Here is a 19,667-nt window from a genome sequence, read left to right on the forward strand (position 1 = left end):
AGATGGGGTTCCTCAAGCCCTCTCCTTCTTATACTCGGGGTGGTGAAACCTGCACCGCCTCGTGCAGAGGAGCCTGCTTCTCACGTGGCTTTGTGAAAAATCAGGCTGTGTTCACCTGGGAAAGAGGCGTTTATTGATCTCCTTAAAGATTTTCCTTGTTAATCCATGGAATTTATACTGAATGTAATTCCTGCTTTCAGTTAGCAGTAAGAACCAAACTAAGAAAAAAATAAGCAAGAAGAGAAAACTGTAATCTGTAGCCAAACTACTAGTTAGTGGAATAAGAGAATTCTTGCAGAAACATTGAGAGTAATCACATTTCTTGTCAGATACATGTTCTGGGCTTTCACTTTCGCAGTAGTTAAGGGATCTTAGAAAACTTTGGGGTGTTCTTCGTTGGCACTGTAAAATCCAGCGATAATGGGAAGCTTCCCTTGAGAAATTTCAGCTTTGATTCCGGTCCATGTAGGCACCTTTCTTTGCAAAGCACATCATCATACTCAGGCTGAGCTCTCCCGTGTGTGTGCATGCGGCTTCCTTTGGGCTCAATAGGATTTTTATACATATGAGAGGGGAGAATTTGTCCCTCAGCTTATCTTAGAGTAAGGATCATCCGTTACTGAGGACAATAGTGCAGCTCTGAAATACTACATTTTAATAGTATATCTGGAGAACAACATCCTGTATTGATTTTTCATTTTATTTTGTTTTTCCTCGGGGCTTTTTTATTGGTATGGTTATGTGAGTTTGCTTCCACCTGCTACCAAGCACTTTCTTTCATCTTATAGGCACTAATTTACATAAAACCTAATAGCAAGAGATAATAAAAAATATTCGGCTATTTGATGAATTTTAAAATTGTTTTCATTATCAGGGAAAAATATTTTTGCAAAGCCTTTATTTTCTGCTGAATTTTTGAGTACTATCTGTAAAGTAAAAAAAAAGGGGAATTTCCTATTTCTCTTCTTTTGACTAGTATTTTACATTTGCTTGAACATAAATGTTTTACAGTGAAAGCAATCCGACTAAAAGAAAGCAACCTGCTGCCAGTGCTGTTAACTTCCCAATAATATTATGGGATTAAAATAAAATATCCAGTAAGCTAACAGTCCAGTTAGTTTTCACCAATCCTAGAAAGATTTTTCAGCTCCAAGAAACTTGCACATTATATTTTTTAAAAAAAAAAAGCCCTCTTCAGCTGTCACGCTGCTGTGGCAGAATTTAGTTCTGTTCTCAAGAGCTTCCTTGTCCCATGAGTGCAAAGACAATAGTACACTATATAGAGAGCCAATAAATCAATTAGCTTTAACAGCCAGCGTTCAGGAAATGCATTTATTCTCTTCAATGAAAACACAGTTTTTACTTGTAGCCATACTTCATACTGTTAAGGTCAATTTTTCATGTGGAAATTAAATCCAGTGGATGAAAAACTGCTTGTATATTCCATAAAACAGGAAAGAACTGTTCTTACTGATGTGGGATCACAAGTTTGTTTTATTTGTAATTATCCTTCTTTAGAGTAATTGAGATTCTAAACAGTGGCTAATAGCTTGGCTGTCTCCAATTACTACTGCCGGAGCTTTACCTTTCCAAAAATAAGTGAGCTTTTCAATTGCAACACAACTACTAAAGCCTGGGTCATTTTAGAACAATTAATTGAGAGAGGTGATTAATAGCTTAATAATGGGTTGCTCTGTAGGTGCAGGGAACGTGTAGAAAAGGAATATGCAATTTTGTATCCCTAAAACATCGCTTAATTGAAAACTCAGTGGTGAGCCTTCCATGCATGCCCGAGACGTTTCTTTTGAGACCTTGGTTTGATGTCATCCGAGGCAACTGTAAATCTCGGCTTTCACCTGACCTCTTGGGTCCTGTGAGCCGGGAGACACAGAGGAGTGCAAGGCTGTGGACGGTGACTGCACCTGAGGGCAGGTAACGCCGGAGAGCCTTTAAACCTGCCATGCATGAGCTACGCAACGGTGCTTGGAAACGGGTAGATATTACCAGTCCCATTTTACAGATGGAGGCATGAGGAAGAGAGGCCAGAAGAAGCAAATCAACAAGCCTGGAGAAGGGGAATTGGGATTTCCACTCCTGTGCTTCGTCCTCTGCTTCAGAGGTGTTTGACATCCGTAATCATGGGTCTCAGGGAAGTCTACGAGCTGCTCCCAAGGGGAGAGAAGAAGCTGGAGAAATGCAAATGTAAAGGGAAAAGAGCAGGTTTTATAACAGTGGTCTTGAATTGTTTACATGGGAACCATCAGCTCCAGGTTGCAAATAAAAAAAACCCCAAACCCTAACAACAACAAAAAAATGTTAAAGGAGAACCACTACTCAAGATCTATGCCTCAGCGAGACAGAAAAAAGCACAGTACATTGCCTTGCTGAACATACAGATACTCCAGGAGCAGATGCTCAGGCCAGGCTGTGGCTGCGAAGCGGGGCTGGATTTGTAAACCGTTACCAGTCCGCTTGTATAAACTGGGAGTCGTCTGGGAAGGCAGAGCCTCTTTGGGCAGAATAGGTCAGGACTCTCCCCACAAGATGTTTTAGGTCCCAAGCTGGTGTAGGTGTGAGTCCTGGCTTCCACTTCTGCCTGCAGTCAGGAAAAGCAAAATCTGTGCCGGAAAAGCAACTTCTGGTTCATCTTTCTGTTTCTGCCACTTTCCTGGTACGTGTCACGGAGGTACAAGGTAAAAGGCGTCTTCTCCATGGCCGCAGTGCATCATGAATAACGGGTTCATGCTTTTTATGTCCACGTGGGTAGTGGCATTATGCAGATGTTCTTGTCTGCAAGATCGGCCCTGTCTTTGCTTTCTGGGGCGATCTCAATAACTTTTTCAAAATGTAGGTTCAAAGCCCCAGCTGAGTGACCGCAGAGGTTAGAAGGACCGTGCAAAGCTCTGGACCTACTGCTGAGAGCACCACAAACCGTTCTGCACTGATTCACATGGTCTGTTCGGGGCTGTGACAGCACAGCGAGTGATGGGTCTTTATTTCTGCCCCCTCCTTTATTTTTATTTTTCTGTGGGCATGAACGATGTTTACAGCCCTGGTAAGGAACTGGCTTTGCCAGAGAACTTGGGGGGGGTCTCAGACAACAGCTGACTTGAGCTTCACCATTCTGCATCATGCTGCAAGTCCAACCTCAACTACCTGTCTGCCTATTAAAACATGTTAGCAGAAGATGCTGCAGCTTGCTTCATCACAGAATCACTAAGGTTGGAAAAGACCTGTAAGATCATCAAGTCCAACCATTACAAAAAAACCCCACCACACCCACACCCACAAAAAAAAAACCAACCACAAAAACCACCCACACCACACAGCACCATTCCCATCAAGCCACGTCCCACAATGCCATGTCCACACGCTCCTTGAATACCTCCAGGGAGGGTGACTCCACTACCTCCCTGGGCAGTCTATTCCATTGTGTTACCACTCTGTCAGTAAAGAAATTTTTCCTAATATCTAGTCTGTATCTCCCCTGGCGCAACTTGAGGCCATTTCCTCTAGTCCTGTTGAATCTTCATCATGAGAACTGCACTGGTGAAGATGCTTTGCTCTGTGCAGCTAACCCTTGCCTCTACCCAAAGTCATGAGCTTAGCTTTTCTGGTTCAGATGTCCAGAAAGCAGCCGATGCAGGCGCTTCGTGGGGCTAGCAGGCTTCAGCTTCATAGGTAATGTGAATTCCTGAGCTTCTGATGTCGAGAAGGGAGTCATTGATGAAGCTGCTATCGCTGACAACTTGCCTTGAGGTTTTGTACTGGTGAGTGTGGTGGTTTTGGTTTTTCCTCATCCTAGGTATACGAAGTGAGCAGAACTGCAGTTTGAAGCTGCATCAGTTTATCTTATACAAACCGTGGTTTTGGGGTCTTGCACTGGCCAGTTCTGCAGCTGGTGTTTGCCAGCAAAGGCAACCTCCCCAGTCTGTGGCCAATTTCAGGGCAAGTGCTGGGGCAATTTTAAAATTATAAATCCCGCGCATTTTTTTAAATAGTTCTGCCCAGGTTATCACATGCTGCTGCCTTTAATCTTGCTGGAACAGAGGGCTCAGGGCAGTTGCAAGTTTGGACAATTTAAAAATCTTTTTTAAAGGAACATAGTCATGCAGTGTTCATTGGACAAAAAATTCTTTACAGCCTTTGTCCTCAAACTTTTGCTGACCCTTTGTGTCTCTCATGTTTATAGATCTCAGTGTCTCACACAAATTTACCCGTGCTTGCTGCTACCCATGCTGTTTACAGACAGAACACCACAAATCCTTTCAGGGGTCCCTTCCAGCGCTTGTTCCTTTATTGTAACGCAAAAGCCAATGCGAGTGAGAAGAGCGGGGAGTTAAAAGGCAACTGAGTCCCTTCTTTGTGTTCACAGGGAGAAGTGGAGAAGGTTTTGGTCCTGCTTCACCTGCAGAGAAGCAGGACCTCAGTCCATGCTGCATGCTTCAAAATGATGAGCTATAGCGAAAATATTCTTTATGTTTGGTAGCAGTTTAAATAAACTTCATTTTAAAACCAGCTAATGCATTCATTTACATTAATGCATCTTAAGCTATAGTAATTAGTTGGCTGGAGTACAGGTAGAACTTGGAGTGTGACTGCTCAGTCTGATATTTTTGCATTTTCATAGACAAAGCAATGTCTGCAGCATGTGAAGACATTCTTGAATAGCAGATACTTCTGTATAGATTTGCATATTGGATATCAATGAAAAGATTCTCAGACATTTCATGAAAAACAATTTAAACTGTCTGGCAGCATTACGGGGACAATATTCTTCAAATGGTGAACTGGTCTTGGGCAGTAGCTCCAGTATACAAGCAGAAAGCCTGTGTTTTGCACCAGTTTTGCTTGTGCAAGGTTTAGGAGAGCTTGTGTGGCAGGGGACAGTAAGAAACAGCAATTTGGGAGTCCCAGTGAGAATGGTAGAACTTGTTAAGGAAGCCGAGCATGCCCTAAGTACTGGAGCATTAGAGGTCATACTGGCACTGCACGGGGGAAATTGGGTGGGAAGGGATTTTGTAAATCTCTGTTGCAGTAGTTGACCTCATGCTGAGTTTCCTCAGACTTGGGTCAATAATGAACACATTTATTCTCTCCTTTTTGTCTGAGAAGTCCATCAGGGAGAGTGAATGGAGGTAAATAGAACAGGGCTCTGAAAAGGAAGTAGAGAATAAGATTTTTATTGTAGCATTTGCATAATAGTCATCTTGCAAAATTGCTTGGAAATAATAGGAGGAGGAGATAGGGATGAACAGGTTAAGTAGAAGGACAGTCAATTTTTAGTCATGTTAGAAGCGGTAATGTTTTCTCCTCTCTTTGCTACAAGGAGTAGTACTCCTCATGTAAAAAGCGGACTTTATGGCAGGGCTACATGAGAGATATTAACTGAACAAGACGTGAAAAGCTGGAGGAACGGTGTACTGTGATTCCAGCCCAGGAGGTACCTGGTCAGGAGAGAAGACTGCGAGGTCATTATTAACGCTTCAAAAAAAGTATTTTAGAAACTCTTACAAATCCCTGGTGCTTAGGGCTTGTCTTTAAGATCCTCCCAGCTTGCAGAAGGAACGAAGTTCTACTTCATCGGTGTGTCCTTGATTTTTCTGTTGCTAAAAGGTGTGACCCCTTCGTTTCTGGGCTGGACCTGCCTGCAGTTGGGCAGCCATCGCGGCAGGATGGAGGTGGTGATGGGTCTCGCCCCGAGCCATGCCTGTCCCAGGGTGGCAGCTCCCTACAACTCCAGCGCCCAGCAGCTAGAGACGGGCGTATTTTTCCAGCTGTCAGAACATGGCCCAAAGCAATGCGTTGGTGCTGGTGTCTGCTGTGGTTTGCACGGGCAGTGTGAGCGGGCAGTCTGGTGTGAGGAGGGTCTGTCTGGGCCAAGAAGGGTGCACGAATAACCAGTCTCCAGGAGACCTCATGCTGCTTGTGCGTAGGAATCTTAATATTTTTTTGTGTGTGCAAAAGGTGAAGAACCATGTAAAAAGAACTTATTACACTCAATACATTTTAGTAAGTATGTTGGCTATTTTACTGATCAATTGCAAGCTGAGCGCCAGGTAGAACTCGCTGTTCTGTTCAAAATAATATCAGCTTATTTTTCCCATTTTTTGCATTTGGTCTGCGCTTGCAAATGGTAGGTGGCTCAGCATGCATTGCCTTATCCCGCTGAGCTAACACACACGGGTGGGTAGCGTTGAGAGTAGGGACCACGGTGCCCGGTTCCACATATGGCCCCTCTGCTGTACTGCAGACCGAGGGAGCAAGAGACCTTCTGTTGTCACCTTACAGGCAAATTTCTCCACTTGTAGAGGGTGCCTTTGAGGCTGCCATTTACATAATCTTTTTCTTTTCTTTGTGTGTTTTTGTTTTCCCCTGTTATTGTAATGTCAGCAGAGAATATTATTTAGAGAATTAACTTATTTTTGAATAATTTCATTGTTAGCAAATTCATCAAGCGCCTGAAGTTTCTTCACCTTATGCCATCAGAAGTACTTAATTTATGTAAAAATTTTAAGATTAAATATAACGATAATGAGTAACCACAGCTAAACTGATAGAAACATACTTGTTTATTTTATGCTAATTTTGGGGGATATTGTAAGGTTTGGAAAGAATTTAAATTCATGCTTGAAGTATATTGATTAGTGAGACTTAATTTTTCTTTAGCTCTCTCTGATAGTGTTGTAAATATTTTCATTTGTTACGCATAACAAAATATACATTAATCTGTCAGAATATAAATGGTTTTCTTCTGGCCACTATGGCTTGAGGGATTTATTCCAAGTCAGTCATGTTACTGTTTGCCCTCAGGATGTATAATATATATTTTAAGGGAATGTGGATTACTGTAAGACACTTATATTATTTGTGTGATTAATATTAGTGTTACAGTGAATGAGGTCCTGTGGTCTTACTTTGCTCTTATAGTGACTTAATCATTTCTCACAACAGTGAAGTCATCTTAATAAAACATTCCATATTGTAGTTTGTTTTTTCTCAGATATGAAAAATGCAGCTGCAGTAAGATGTGAATTTTCTGTTATTAAATATATAGTATAATGAATTTAATTTACTGTAAGACATGTACATGATATCATTATGTAGCAGAGTGAAATTTGAATTCAAGCCCATTTCTCCTAGCCCGGGTGGGACTGGAAGGAAGACTATAGTAAAACAGTGTATTTTTAAAGTTCATTTCTCAGCACAAGCGACTTATTCCTGGAGTTCTGGATGTGGAATTTCACACGCTGAAAAAGGTCAGCCCTGTAGAGGCGCATTTAAAGTTTCACGTGTGTAGTTTGCCGTGGTAGGCGCGCACTTGGTCCTCCGCATCCCCCAGTTGACAGCACTGCATCTTCTCTTTCTTCACTTCACTCCGAGCGCATGGTCCATCTGTGCTGGGGTACCCATCCTCCTGCTGCCAGCAGGTGTGACACAAGGCAGCGTGGCAAAGGCTGGACACGTGGAGTCTAGTTTATGCCATGAAACTCATGGTGGGAGGGAGATAAAGGCTGACCCTTCCCCTCCGTGCTTCTGCTCCTTTCTACACCGTGTCGAGAGCCCTGCCTTGCTGGCCGCAGGGTGGGGAGAAGTCCCAGCTCATTGTGGATGCTCTCGGGGAATGAAACACCCCGAGCAAAATTTGGGTCCTCAGCATAGGCTGAAGGGTGGCCAACGGGCAGGCTTTGCCCACCGCCTTTCCCAAGCAAGGTGGGGGATAGCTGCCGCAGTGGTGGCGTGAAGTCCAGCCACCACCGCATGTGTCCTAGTGGGTAAGCTGTTCTCTGATTAAATTATGTAATCTTATTACTTCCTAACCACCATCAGATCCTTAATGGTTAAATCTTAAATGAGCTATTTCTGGGATTACATTTCTGCACGGGCCTTGCAGAGGTGCCCCCAAACTGGTGGTGGAGCATCAAAAGCGCTGGGCTCCTGTGCCCCGCCCTGGGCAGGGGAAGCGCACGGGAGTTACCATTTCTTGTGACGTAGTGAGCATTTGTGTATTGTTTTAATTAGCCTTGAGGTATGCTTACTATGACTGTAGCAGTACAGGGAAAGGTTGGCCTGGTACTCTTATACTTCTTTAAAATCATCATGTTAATAAGATGTATTACACACAACAGCACACCGTGCCATTCGGAATGTCGTATTTGCTGTGATGGACATTGCCGTGCACAAAAAACCAGTGAAACATGTATACCCTATGTTGTAAACACTCAAATAAATAAACTCCCAGCTGAGTAGGGTATCTGTACCCTTTCTGCGTTCCTGATTACTTAGGGAAAAAGTCTGAATAGATAAATCATCTTTGCACTGTCTCCAGGTTCAAACCCTTCGGCGTGGTGGCAGGGGCCCCGTCCTCTCCAAACGCACCACGTCCCCGGCGAGAGATGCATTAGAGCCCTAGAAAGGGTTTGGAGTGGAGAATGAACAAGTTTGTGGCAGAGGTGGTCAGACCTCATGTCTAAGGTGCCTAGATACTGCCCCTAAAATTTAAGCCAGGCTGCTCCCCATGCCGCTGCCTGCGTGTCATCCGCGTTACTTTACGGTACAGCAAACGATGGGTGTTCAGAAAGCAGAGTCCCTTCTCCAAAGCTTTGAAAACAGCTTATGCGGTGTAAACAGGACGCTTTACGGAAGAACCTCAGTAAAACACTGGCCTTACTACATAGCAAATATGTATCACGCATTTTACGGTTTAAAAGTACTTAAAATTATCATGCTTCTAGTGAAAGTTGTCTACAGTGCAAAAGAATGATGTTGGTAATTACAATAAATTCAGCTAGGATACGGTGGACAAGAGCTTTAAAAACTTCAGAAACATCAATTAAAGCCCAAGTTCTGTGCAATAAGCATCAAAAATTGATAAAAACTCAAATTTAGGTTTTTAGATTTAGTGTTTAAATCAATCAACTGCAAACAAGATTTAATTAAAGAATATTATTTCAAAGTGTAATTACCTACTGGGATTAGAATGAACCTCTATTGCCCATAATGTTCTCCTACTGTGATCCCACACTGAAAAATGTTGAGTTTTAGATTAATATGCATCTTGTAAGTACAAGTCCTAATCTCAATCTTAAAGGACATTTAAAACACACTTGGAACCTTCTATGCAATCAAGCACAGTGTGACTACAATGTCCACCATGCTAAATTTGTGATTACATTTTTTATGTGCATGATTTAAATCGCTTTAGCAGCCGTCCAGGGAGCATTTTACCCTGCATATTAATTACACAAAGGCTTTGTCATGTGAGGGTCTCAGTGGTCATGGTCTGTAATCCAGCTCATTTGAACTGTGAGTACAGTTTTTGAGCATGCTGTGCACATCAAGCTCAGCTTTAAAGCTAGAATATGCTGAGATGGTTAACAGGTATGGTTCCTGCTTAAGGAATGAATGCCATTTATTTAGTGACATCTGCAAACTAATTGCTTAAAAATCTGAAACTGAAAAAGCATGCTCACAAAGCTTTTGCAAATACACAGAAAGACAGCGTCTGGTATTCCAGCATCCTGTTATCTCCAAAAAGCAAAATCCCAGTAAAAAATACAAGAAAGAAGAAAAGAAACGAAACCAACAACAAGTCTTACTCCAATGGATACTTACCTTATTCTTTTGATTCAAACTACTGGTAGTTAAAACTACTTAGTATTTAATATTTTTCAGTCACTTGTTTTCTTCCTTTTCATCTGAATACCCTTTCCTTTTCAAAAAAAATCTAGTCTAGGTTGGTGTTTTTTATTTGTCCATCTTATTTGGATTGTAAACTCTTAGTCTGCAAGGAATCTACTGTTACAACGCTGCAAATCAATCAAGTGTAGCTGTAATAAAGCTGTAGTAAACATTTTGATACACATACTTCTGTCTGTGTGTATGTATTTTTTTAAAATCTGCTTTAGTCATTTCAAAATCTGCCATTATAGCACCTACTAAAAAAATATGTCTTATGGTTAAATTTAGGAATACAAGAGATGAAAGAGCTGATGGGATCCTGGAGAACCCTGTTCTGGTGCAGGAGACCAGGCTGGAGCCTGTCTGCCAGGTGCACTTGCGCAGTCCTAACCTGCTCAGTAGACTTCTTCTGTCAACAAAGAGACCAGGATTTGTTTTTTTAGTTTAGTCATAGACCAGATTCTGCAATCCTTAATTATTTCTCACTTAGGAAACATTTAATTGAAGCCATAAGTAGGCCATATTTTTATTATTCTAATGAGATTCATGGGACTAATCACGTAGCTGAGACAGACTTGGAACCTCCGTTCCCTTTCCTTTTGCACAAGAACAAAATGAGAATAAGGATACGTAACAATGGTGCTCAAACCTTCAGAAAAGTCACTTTTTGACAAATCTGTGCAAGCGGTTTGTGGAAGGCATTGCCACGCAAAGTCAGCCTGCCGAAAGACTTGCAAGGATTTAAGAGAGGGGCGTGTTTCTCACTAAATGTGTCTTCCGAGTTGTTATGGTTAACACCAAATTTTTGTGGTGGGGTTACCAAACCGGTCACCGGTGGCTGGCTGCCAGGAGCCTCTCTCACAGCGCTCAGCCAAAGTGCCCCGATGGCTCCGTGTGATGAGCTCTGCCCGTTCTCAGGAGCAGATGCCACGGCTCTAGAGGTGGAGGGGTCTCCTCGCCCGCACCTCCTGTGGCCGGGGAACCAGGTGCAGGGATGCATTAAATGGCAGCCCGGCACAGATGGTTTCTCTTTGCCGACTCCCTCGGCACGTGCCACACCTAACGCTCGCCCTGTGGGATCCTCGGGAGAGGATCGGGCTGCAGCCAGGTCTCCCTCCGCACACCTTCGCTGGGAAAGACAAGGAGCTACGACCATTGCGGGGGGGGGGGGGGCAGGGTAGAACAAAAAAGGTCACTGTAGTGAATCATACAGTATTCCATAGGACGACTGCTCTATCAGGTGTTCGCTGCATGTGGGAGAGCCTTGCCGGGCTTTCGCACTGGGCTCAGCAGAGGGGAGGAGAGCATACGCTGTGCAGTGACCAACGGGATTTGGAAAGGAGAATTTATGACATGACTGCAGATGGACGTTTCACTCTTTGTCTGGTTTTCTTGGAAAGCAGAGTTTGCTTTTAGGTTCTTGGACATGTGCAACAACTTCCGATTTTCTGAATTTTGTATTCAGAAAAGTCAACCATGTTTTGAGTGATAGGAGTTTTCAGTTACTAAAAGCTCTTTTTCCTCTCAGTCATCTCCTCTGTTTTTAAACTTGTTTTTATTAATTTTCCAAAAATACTTTACCAGTAAGAAGAAAAAAAGTGAAAGCAAATCAATTTGGAAAATGAATTTGTGTTGTTCTAATCCCTGTCCGTAGTTGTGCATATTTTGTTGGTCTTAACCAGCAGTAACAAAAACCCCCAAACCCTGTTCTAAATAATCTGGAGTAGGATTTGCTATAGTCCTTCCATGTAAAATCTGGGGACTAGTTTGCACGGCAAACGTGGTAGGGATGCTGGTATGACTCTCCAGCTGGTGAAAGAAGTAGGAGAGTGATGTCTGTGACTGATTTCTCAATTCACTGACCAAACTTAGAAGAGAAAAGAAGTCGTTTCAGTTGTATCATTTGACCGAAAACCTTTCTTGTTCCATTTTCATAAGATTTTGAAGACTAGATGAGTAAGCAAATTGGAAAGGAAAACACTCTTTCAAAATAAAAAACCTGCATTGTTTAGCTTTGAAATACCTCTATAAAATACTTGATTTTTTTATTTTTCACAGTAGAAGCTGTTCTTCAGATTTAGCCAAATCTGTGAATTTGCTATTTTCCTGGGTTTTTTTGGTTGTCCCCAAAATATGATTAGTCCAGTCAAAGTTCACACAAATTTTTAATATATATTCTTTGTCATTCCTCCTTTTCTGGTGTTTCCTGATGGGAACATGTGGTAACGTCAGAGTAGCTGGTTATTTCCCCTGTCTGCTGGCGTACGCTCAGTGGTGTGGGGTGGGTGCGGTGGGATGGCTCTGTGCCAAAGGCAGAGCTCACCCGCTGCTGCTCTCCCGGCGTTCCAACAGAACTTTCTTTTTCCTGAAACTTCTGCTAAAAGACCCACGCAGATTTTGGAAGTGAAAATGCCATTTCAGTGCTCAGGCTGTACCTCTAATGTGTTTTGTGGTGCCTTCTAATAGAGATGCACGTTAATGAAATCTATACTCTCAAGTTGGGAAGCTATTTTTCTTGAAAACCCACCCCAAATCTGTGGCCTTTTACATTAAATTTTAATCAGTCTCGAATTTTGAAATCTCAGCATAAAGCTGTTGATATCGGTCTCCTTTGATAAATTGTAAAGGTAAACTTTAATGAACAGTGAATAGAATCACCTTTGGTACTTGGGGGTAATAGAATAAAAAAGCAAACAAACACATTTTTCTTACTGCCACATGCCTCTCCTTAATAATAAGTTTTGTGTCTTCTGCAGAAATAGATGCTGTATAAAGTCTCATTAAATTAGCTGACTGATGGAATAAATACACAGCCCATGGCTCTCCAGTCCATAGTAAACTAAGCAAGGGTCTTGATATCTTAGAGTTCTGCTTATTTACACATGCCTCGGACTCTTCTCACAGATATGTAAATTATTCTGGTTAAAACTAAATGCTAAAGTCTACACCATTAGTCTTCCACTTCATGATCTCCACATGGGGCTGTTAGAGGGATAATGTACCATACAATACACGGTTTACTTTTAATTAATAGAAAAAAAATGTGAAATGAATATTAAATGTAGCTTAATGTGAAAGAAACCTCAAAGCAGTATGGTTGTTATTTTTTTTTTTTTAAATATTCAGCTCTGCTTCGGCATTAGAAAACAAGAAAGGTAGTAGCAGCCTGGAAACATCATTAGAGCATGGGAAAAGAAGGAGAAGCAGGTAAAGGCAGTGGGAAAAGGAGGTCAGTCCCAGGCTGTGTGCCCTGGAGGGGGGATACTCGTCCGGGGAGGCAAGGGGGGCTCTGCTCAGAGCCCCCAAAATACCGAGCGCAGTTATGCTCACAACTCCCCGGGCACCCTGCTGGAATCGTACCCCACCACGTAACGCATGAATTGCAGAATCTGGTATTAAATCTTAATATAAAAACCCCTCATCAAATAGAAGCATTTAATTAAAACACAAGATCTGTTTGTCTGCCTTATAATTCAACGTGTCAAAATTAATGCCCCTGTTTTTAATAAATAGAATTACCAATGCACAAACAGTTTATCACACCGTTCTCAACAACGGAATGGAATTTTAATTATATACCATTATTTATTGCGATGAAATGAGCGCGTTCCATAATATTTGCCAAGAGTACAAGTTAGGATTTAAGAAGAAAAGCTCCATTAAGTCATGATTTTCTCGGGTGGCATCCCCTTTGTCTCGTTTGGCTCACCTAGGATAAGGTACGAATCTTGGAATGAGACAAAGACTGTGAGCAGCCCTGCGGAGGCTTTAGGAGATAACAAGGTACTCACTGAAGGCACTTATTTGTAAGATTAAAGGGTTTGAACTAAAGCCTGAAATTAGTAACTTTTCATCCCTTTTACCAAGGCAAGCCAGTGTTTTGCAATAAAATAAAGACCCTGCATTTTAAAGCCTCTTCAGCAGGCGGAGTGTGGAACGAAATGCTGCTTGCTCATTTCTAAATTATTCATACATTCTTAATTGTGATGTTATCCTTATAAATGATAGTAATGGTACCATTTAAAGCCTAAAAACCGGCAAGCACCTGCCAGTGAAAAGGGTTCATTTAATGCACGGCAGCTGAATCTTTAATACAGGGGATAAATGAGAAGGCTCTGCTGGCAAAAATACAGTAAGACACTTGATTTGGACAATGAGGCATTAAGTAACCTGAGCCGATTGCTGGGTGGGATGGGAAATCCGGTGCCTGGTTCCTGAGGAAAACTCACAGACAGGATAGATTAACTGTCCGGGGCTCCAGCTGGAAAAGGGGGCTCAACTGCCAAGGAATATTCCTGCCTTTCCTGGTAAAATGACGTATTTTGCTCACCTGCACGGAACGAGGCAAAAGCATGAACCTCAGCTGAGGAGTGGTGGTGTCACCCGAGGGGCTCAGGCTGGGCTCGTGTCTCAGACCGGTGGTGGTCTGAGGTGGTGGCTCGGGGAAATTTCCCTGCCATGATCCTCGCTGTGTCCTGCCATAGGTAAAACCATAGGACATACCATCCTGTAATCAATTGTGTGGTATTTCTTCTGGGAAACAAGAATTAGAGAAGAAATATGGCCCCTAAAGAAGAAGTAGGACCTGGAGTGGGTGGTGGCAAGTCCTCTTCCAGACACCTGGAGTTAAGTGTAGGGCTGACCTGGGCAATGCAACCGCCAATGTTCCTGTTTCAGAGAGGGTACAAGGTATGTTTAAACAGGTAGCATCCCTTCTTTTTGATTGAAATAACAAAATTGTTCTGAAATGTGCATTGTTTAGGGATTGGCCATTGAAAACAAAAAGTGAAGATCATAATTTCAAACACTTAATTTAAATATTTAAAGTGTGCCAAATCATATTGGTGCAAAAACTTTAAGGAGGTGCAAGATTGGAAATTTTTTTTAAGTCCACCGATCAACAACCGAGCATTAAGCTTTCGTGCACAAAGCTGTATTGATTTCTTTGTGATTCCTGAAGTGGGTCACAGTTTGGGAGGCTTTTAAGGGCTTTTACATCCTCTTATTTTTCCAGAGACTCATTCCTACCAGGCTTGTTTGCAGGCAACCCACTCACATTACTCTTGGAGACAGCTGCTGAGGCTTTAGCTGAACCCCACCAAAGCTGACCACCTATTTCCACAGCTGGTGGTAAATGGTAATCACCCTCCTCGTTGCCTTGGTGTGGCCACCTGGGTGGGAGAAGGAGAAGGAGGAGGAAACAGAAGGAGAAGGAGGAGGAGGAGGAGGACAAAGAAAGAGAAGGAGAAGAAGAAGAAGAAGGGTGCCTGCAGGGAGGAGGGTCCTGGACAATTCCCTTCATTAGCTGGTGGGGCTTGGGCAAAGCAACTCTCAGAAATGCAAAGTGACGCTCTCCAGTGGAGTCCTGGGGACAAGAGTGTTTAGGTAAGCTCTTGGTGAGTGGAAGTGGAAAAAAGCTGTTATTTTGCCATGGAATGCTTGTAAATGTAGTTTCTTTAAAAGCAACATCAAGAAACATATTTAAAATACAGTTTTTGTGTCAAGATGTGTTTTTGAGAATCACTGAGGCTGCTGATAGCTTTTGTTTTACTCGGCTCTGATGGAAATACATCAACATCCCTTTCATTTCTGTTTGGTTTCACTTTCTGTTTCTCGTACACCAGCCAAAGGCCAGCGAGACACAGACAGAGCTGATGGCGTGTGAGCTGGGCTTAGGGACTGCGCTGTCCTGGGGAAGTGCTGCAATGTGCCGATCTTTCTTGATCTTTTGAGAATTGTTACTGTTGGTTACTACAACACTAAACTGGGGACAAAGATAGGGAAACTCGGGAACTGTTTTGGTAGAGCCTGAGATTCTCTGAAACTCTTTTAGTGGCAAAATGGGCTGTAGAAAAACTTGTGTGTTCTGTTTTCCACAACGTACGTCAGGCCCAAACTGAACTGGTGCTGCCTTAACAACATTCTGGATAAATTTTATAATTATGTTTATTGGATGCCTCTTTGGGACCTCTCAGGTTGCCTGTTGGGGTAAAGGCCCTGAGACTGGTGATGGCTGGGACTTTCTGAGTCCGTTGGACGACACTGAAGCTAAGGGAAAGGTCAGACTGTCCAGGGAAATGCTTTTTGTCTTCCAAGATTTGGCTGTAAAACTCAGAAAGGAAGCTTATTTATTAGGGTAGAATAAAATGTCTGCTTCCAGAGTAAGTTGTGGACCTGCTCTGTATTCACCACCTTCTATGCGGGCCATGCTGCAGGGAGAAGTGTCCCGGTAACTATATTCTGTATTTTTAGCTAAAAATTGAGAAAGATCTTGTCTCCAGAATTGGTACTTGGAACCTCACCTGCATTACAAACCTGATAATGCTGGGAGTGTTCATGTCTGATTTTTACGATTAAGGAATATCGTGAGCTGCCCAGTCTAAGGGGAGAGGGGCCAGGAAAAACCAACTAATTTCTTCTTTGGCGTGTGGATTAATACACTGGGTTTGCACTCTGCGACTTTACCTTCTGAGAGTCGTAGTGCAATGAGTAAGTTGGTGTTTCTCCAGCCTCTGCTGATGACTGTCTCGGCGTTGCCCCATGTTCAGCACAGTTTGCCGTCGCAGCATCCCCGTGGTCCAAGGATGCCCTAGGGTGGGGCTGCCGGGTGCTGCTGCTCAGGGCTGCTGTGCGTTGCAATCGCTCCGCGGAAATCTGTGGCTCTAGATGAGCTCGGCAGTGAAATTATCACTGCGAATCATGAGTTTTCCTCAGAATTAAAAGCAAACAAACAGAAAACCCATGCAAATTCCTAGTGCGCTCCCTAATATGTCATTGGACTGTGAACTGAAGATAATGAGTGCGTTCTTGTATTTTACAACAAACTTGCAGGAAAGTATTACTAGCATTTCCAGTCTTTGTGTTGCAGGAACACACTTAGCCCAGGCTTATTACAAACATCACATTTAAGATAATTCAGGATCCCAAAAGCCAAAATAAATATATTTCCAGATGAGTATGTCCCAGCGCTGTAACAAACGCAGCAAATTCCCAGTGGGATTCCTCTTCCATGCTCGCTTCAAAGCGTGAGTCACAGACAATTTTCTGTACGGGTTATGCCTCAGGGCACTGTTATTAGGGGGAAAAAGAAAAGTAGATTAATTTAGTTAACCAGCCTTTTATACCTTTTGTTCATAGTCTGCTCTAGGTAGAGTTTTCATTTTCTAAATAACAGGGCCCAAAGCTCTGGTTGGGGAGTCTCCTCGATGCTACAGTTTAACTTTTGCAGAGAATATAAGAACGCTTTCTGTTGCCTTTGAGTGGTGGGTTGTTTTTTTGTTTTGTTTTGTTTTTTTATCTCAGCAGAAGGAAAAACACAGTTCTAGCAAAGCACAGAACAGTAGGTAAATATGAAAGGAAATCTGTGCAAAAGCTGTGTTTTGAGAACAATTGCAAGCAGCTTGCTTACGATTTTAGCAGGATGAGCGGATGGAAGCAGCTCTCCTTCCTCTGCCGGGCTGGGATCCCTAATGCTGTGGTTTGAGGGGCCTCCGGGTGCTCACCCCTGGGACCACGAAGGGGTGCTGAGCCACCTTGGTGTTCTCCGTCCGCGATGTTGTATGGCGTAAGCCAATCTTATATAGGATGATTAGGCTCCCCTATCCTTTTAGGGAGGAAAAGAAATTTATTTAAACATACCTTTAGTGAAATCCGAGCACAGGGGTTTTATAGACAGCAGGGGCAGTCTTAATTCTGTAGATGTGAGCGTTATTTGTGAATAAATGCCCTTCGTAGTCTCTAAAAATTATTATTCAGGATGTCTTCCCATCTCACAGATGAACTATGAACTAATGGTTCCTTTTTGCATAGTTCACTTGACAAAGAATTGGTAGATTTTCTGTGTAATTTGCTATTATCCTAAAACTCTCAGCAAACCAAAATGCCAACCTGGGTTTTAAAATGTGATGTGTTTGAAAATGGAAATTTGACCACTCCAAATAGCAAAATCTTCATTTCCATTAGGATTTTTATGAACTGTCTGATTATAGATCAGAAAAACTCACACTGTTCTACAGCCTCCTGCGATGCACTAGACAAAATGATGAAAACAAAGGCAATTATTTGTACTGGGAATGGCATGTTTCATTTAATGCTTTATCGGAGAATATGGTCACATTGGAGGCTATTACCTTTTCAAGGATATATTTACTTTAAAAGGCTGTAAGTCTCTCTCAGACCCTGTACTCTCCTTTCCTTTCCATGGAGAGCAAGTGGGAGCTTCCCGGAGCAGAAAGCATCGCGGCGGGCGTCACGCCTGTCACAGTTAGGATGCGTGCGCATCTCCCTGCCATGTCCACTGACCCGGGGATGTCGGGATGTCCCAGCAGAGGCAGGGACTGTGGCCATCGCCATGTCCTCACCTTTGGCGGGGTTCCTGCATCGTGGCCAAGATCTTGCGAGGCACTGGGGGATGACGAGAGGGGTTGGCAGGGGCAGCAGCCCTCAGCCCATTTGTGAGGGCTACACAGCCTTTCCAGGGAAACCTGTGATGAAATTTTGGAGAGGGGGATTCCTTCACTAACAGTTTGTTTGGTTTTTTTTCCCCTATTCTGTGGATTTTTCTTCAGTATATTGGCTACAGGTGGAATACGCTGCGGTATGTGAGCAATAAATCTTGCTCCTTTGTAATCCGTTGCATTTGCCATTCAGGATGCTCGTGTACTTTGATGGAGAAGGTGCAAGGGTATGGTTTTGGATCTGACCAGACGCATAAGCTGATGATGTCTTTTCGGTAAATGGCTGTCCTGAGCCAGGCTGTCGGCAGTTTTATGTTAATGTGCTCCATGTTCGCTCCCTCCTCTCCAAGTGAGGCTGTGCCATCCCCGGGGCTCCCCAGCCGGCTGGATGCATTATTGCCTAAAGCAACCCGGGCACAAAGAAAGCTGCGATTCACAGCAAAGTGTGATTCTGTCCCCGCAAATGTGCAGCACAGCTGGAGGAGGTCTCCAGCGGCTCATTTGTATCTCTCCTCTCCCCCAGGGCTGAGCCCATCTTTGGTGTATAAGCAGCAACTCGGCAGCGGTGCCAAGCCTCCGGGTTCCTGCACTCTCTCACTGCAGCACAAATCCCGAGGACTGATTTAGGATCCCTGTATGCTCCCTGACCAGATTCCAACATCACGAGCAGACTGCAAAATTATGATGCATGTCAAAACTGCCAATGGGCATAGACAGGAGCAGCAGGAGGAGGAAAAAATACAGTTCCACACTACTCTGAAAGCTCACTTTGCATCAAGTGCTCGTGCCAGATTGTGCTACGACACATGTGTCCGTTTCTAAGTGGGTCCCTTCCCTTGGTTGCTAATCTATACAGCCTGACTGGTGTGAACTTGTATGCATACTGGGAAGGGGTGTTTTAATTTGTTGGAGGCAGGCTTTGTCTACTGTTTCTTCTTAGCACTGCTCTCAGCGTTTGGACCTGTTCCACAAAGAAAGTTACATTCAGATCATAAATGAATTATATCGCAACCTGCATCACGTGGGCACCCTGGGTTTGGCAGGAGGCTTTGACTTCAGAATGAAATACTGTAGGGAGCAGAGCCGAGGCAAAACGAGGAGGATGCAACTCACAACAAACAGCTGTGCAAACAAGTTCTTCTAAAACAGCCATACAGATCTGATGCCACACTCTATAATATTGTGACAAATCCATGTCTACGAGCAGTCTCATGCCTGTCACCACCCGGCAAACCGTGCAGACGTGGCGCCTCTTGTCAGCGGTTGAGTGGGACTTTGCATAAGCGTTGCTGGGGGGGTCAGGGCTAGCGCAAGCAGGTAGAAACTGGGCATCACTGCCTCTGCCTCACTCAGCAGGGCAGGGTGAACTGCGAAATAAATAAATGGGTAAATATACGTATATGTATGGATGCAGGAAGCCCAGAAAGCAAGGTCTGGGATTTTTTTTTGGTTGGTTTGTTTTTTTTTGCTATCAATTACTTCACTCTCTTAATAGCCAGAAAGATTAACAAGTCTAGAGGGGGTTTTGTC

The sequence above is a fragment of the Gavia stellata genome, chromosome 8, assembly GCF_030936135.1.
Source record: "Gavia stellata isolate bGavSte3 chromosome 8, bGavSte3.hap2, whole genome shotgun sequence".
Classification (NCBI taxonomy): Eukaryota; Metazoa; Chordata; class Aves; order Gaviiformes; family Gaviidae; genus Gavia; species Gavia stellata.